We start from the raw sequence: 4,095 nt of genomic DNA, 5'->3' as shown, positions 1-4,095 counted from the left end.
CCATAAACTGGAGGAATAATGTCACCTGTGCAGGCTACACCCCGGGGACGCAACATTGAATTCTCCAACTTAAAATAACCTCCCTTCTAATCCTACAACTCCCTTCCCAGGCCTTTCCCTCCCTTCCCTTCCTCTGATCAACCCTTGATCCAGCTACCAACTAGATTCAGTCCTCCCATCACCAACCGGCTGTTACCCTTTATCTGGGTTCACTTATGACAATTTCGCCACTCTGCCTCCTCCTGCCTCTCCTGCCCCTTTATCTATAGACCCCCCTTACTCATCACCACAGTCCTGACGAAGCGTTATCTCCAAGGCGTTGACATCTCAACGTCTTGACACTGCTTTGCTTATTTTGTTCTTCCAGCCTCCTGCGTGTCTATTTTGGATTCCAATAGCTGCTGTATTTTTAAAAAAATTGTCTTCTTTTAGAATAGGCAGGAGAGAGGGAATGTGTTGCACCTGTTTTTCTCCAATAGTTTTGATGGGCTGAATGGCTTTCTTATATTACTGTGAAACCAGCTAGAGTTCCTTCTTTTTAACCGTGGAAATGTTTAGTGCCCAGCAGTGCTTTTGATTAATGTTACCTATACATTAACAGCACAAGCTTGAATGTTGTCCAGATTCGATACTTTAATACCCGAGGAGGTGACTCATTCTTCTGAACATTATATAATCTTCTCAGAACATCCCCACCTCTGATCATATGACAGAGGGAAAGACATTGATGAAACATCTGAAGGTGTTTGTGCCAAAGAAGCTACCCTGCGATTGTCCACAGAGATATCCAGGGACTGAGAGGATTGATGTCCACCAGCCCCATAGTGCTCTGAATGATCCAAACAGTGGGGAGTTTACAACTGATTCCCATCAAGTTCAATTTGTTCAGTCTCCTTGACACCTTGCTCACTCAATTACTGCCATGATATCAGGGCCAATCACTCTGACGGTGTGTTCATATCTGTTGTTCATATCAATTGGGCAAAGTATATGTGTGGGGACTGTTTCCTTCTCTCAGAGGATAGTGACGGTTGGGACCAGACAGTTAGGGAAGGCTACATCACTGAAATATTTGGGGGGTGCGAGTGGGTGTCAATGGATTTTGACACATCAGAGAGTCGAGGACGACAATGAATTGTGCATGAGAAATTGCGTCCAAAATCTTCTCTACTATGATATTGGTTGTCCCCAAGATATCACTACTAACTTCCTCAAGTTCCCAAGTATTCGTGTACTTCTCCACTGTAAACATAGTGTAGAAATATTCATTGAGGACTTCACCCATCTCTTGTGGTTTCACACGTACTTGTCCACTTTGATCTTCGAGGGGTCCTATTTTCACTGTAGCTATTCTTTTTCTTTTAATATATTTAAAGTTTGGATTCATTCTAATCTTCTCAGCCAAGACTCTTTCTTGCCATCTTTTCACCCTACTGATTTCCTTCTTCCACAGACTCCTGTATCTCATATATCACCAGGGATTCCCTTGATCCCAGCTGCTTGTGCCTGAACCACGGCCCAAGTTTGAACATGAACCTGTGGACCTGTTTTGTCCCTCTCCATAACTATTTGAAGATTAATAGAACTGTGGTTACTCTCCCAAAGTGCTCCCCACTATTAACCCAGTCACCTGATCAGCCCAATTTCCTGAGAAAATTTTGAGTTTTGCCACTTCCCGAGTTGTACATTCTATATACTGCTTGAAGAAACTTTCCTGACACATTTACAGATTTTATCTCATCAATCCCTTAATGCTCAGGCAGTTCCAGTCTATGTTAAAAAACATAAACTCCCCTATTATGATAACTCTATTGCTCCTGCATGTCTCCCCTCTCTCCCTGCATATTTGTTACTCTCATTCCTGTTGACTATTTGGAGGCCTAGCGTACAACCCCAATCATGTCACCATCACCTTCCTACTTCTTACGTCCACCCACAAAGCCTCACTGGGTGATCCATCAGATATATTATCTCTGATTACTGTTATTGTACTCCCCTTAATCAGAAATGCTACTCCCCTCTCTTCTTTCCACCATCTCTGTCTTGTTTAAAGCACATTTACCCTGGTACAATAAGCTGTCAGTCCTATCCATCACTTAGCCATGTTTCTGTAATGGCTATAATATACCAGTCCCACCTACCTATCCATGCCCTGAGTTCATCGGCCTTGTCTGTAGGCCTTCTTGCATTGAAATAGATGCAATTTAATCCAAAAGGCAGTACTTTCTCTCTGTCGTTTTCAGCCTAATCTTACTGATTTCTGATTACTGTATCTCCTTCCGGCCTCGCACTTACCTCCCTGCTCTTGAGGATACCACCCCCTGCCAATCTATTTCAAACACCCCCTTGTAACCCTAGCAAAACTGGCCGCCAAGATATTGGTGTCCCCTCCAGTGCAAGTCTCTGACTGTAATCTCCCTCTCAGGAGGTTACCACTGTCAATGTTTTTTTTTAAAAAAAATGCTTCTCATAGCTCTCTGCAATCACGCTGCAGGACCTCGTCCCTATTTCTATGGGTATCATTTGTGCTAACGTGCATAATGATTTCTGGCTGCTCCCCCTCCGCTTTGAGAATGTTCTGCAGCCACTTGGAGATATCCTGGACCCTAGCACCTGGGAGATAACCCACCATCCTGGATTCCCGTTTGTGACCAAAGAATCTCCGATCTGTCCCTCTAACGATCGATCCTCCTATCTTTAACGTCGTGTTTGCTTTTATTCTTTCCTCTGTGCCCCAGAGCCAGTGGTAGTACGACCAACCTGGCTACTGCTGCTTTCCCCTGAATGGTCATCGCCCCCAACAATCCAATATGGTATACTTGTTTTCGAGAGGAATGGCCACAGGGGATTCCTGCACTCCCTGCCTACTCCCTTTGCCATTCCCGGTGGTCGCCCATCTACTATCCGCCTGGAACACGACAGGAAGCAAGGAACGTTTGTTGGATTAAATTGTGTTTATTTAAATACAACAGGAATGACAGATAAGGCTACTGAACTCAGGGCGATGAACGTTAGACTGGAATATTACAGTCATTAAAGAAACATAACTAGGGGCGTGTCTTGGGTGTGGCCACCACACAGAAGCACTTATCTATGAAGTTCTCAGTACCTCGGATGACCCTGAGTGCATCCTAGATTAGATTACCTACAGTGTGGAAACAGGCCCTTCGGCCCAACAAGTCCGCACTGACCCACTGAAGAGCAGCCCACCCAGACCCATTCCCCTACACCCAAACCTATGGGCAGTTTAGCATGACCAATTCACCTAACCTGCACATCTTTGGACTGTGTGTGGAAACCGCAACACCCAGAGGAAACCCACACAGACACGGGGAGTATGTGCAAACTCCACACAGACCGAGGCAGATTTTGAACCCTGGTCCCTGGTGCTGTGAGGCAGCAGTGCTCACCACTGAGAGACCATGCCACCCAGCTCCAGCTCCCTAAGACGGTATCCCATTAAAGTACAGGAGGATGCCATTGGCCATTAGGTATGAATCAGCTCCAAACATGTCCCCCAAGCACCTCCCATTTGCCAGCCCTCTCTCTATTGCCCGTTAAATTCATAATTTCCAAACATATATCCAGGTCTCTTTTGAATCTTCATCCACAACTTTCCCAGCCGGTCAATTCCAATTCGTAAAAACTCTCTAAATAAGACATATTTCCTTAGTTCACTCCTAGCTCCTTTGCTGACAACCATGAAATTAGAATTCCTTGATACTGTAATGCCAACTAATCGAGTATTCTTTTTCTACTCTGCAACGTTTTTCATACTTTTGAGCACCACAATAAATTCACATCTTTGTCTGTTCTGCTCTTGGAACAATAAGCCTTGCAAGAACTGTAGCAAACACTACATAGAAAACAAGCAGAAAACTAGTCACAGGATATATGAATATCAACTAGCCACAAAAGACATGACCCCAACACTAATTTCTTTTGTACAGATGAGGAAGTACCTCACTTTGACTAAGTCTGCATATCCATTCTAGGACAGGCCAAACAGAGACAAGCACAAGAATTCCTAGAAACACGGCATTTCAACCGGAACTCCATCAATAAACACATCAATTTTGACTCCATCTACCACCC

This window comes from Chiloscyllium punctatum, chromosome 14 (assembly GCF_047496795.1).
Source record: "Chiloscyllium punctatum isolate Juve2018m chromosome 14, sChiPun1.3, whole genome shotgun sequence".
Taxonomy (NCBI): domain Eukaryota; kingdom Metazoa; phylum Chordata; class Chondrichthyes; order Orectolobiformes; family Hemiscylliidae; genus Chiloscyllium; species Chiloscyllium punctatum.
The sequence above is the reverse complement of the archived record's forward strand: the minus strand, read 5'-3'. Positions refer to the sequence as shown.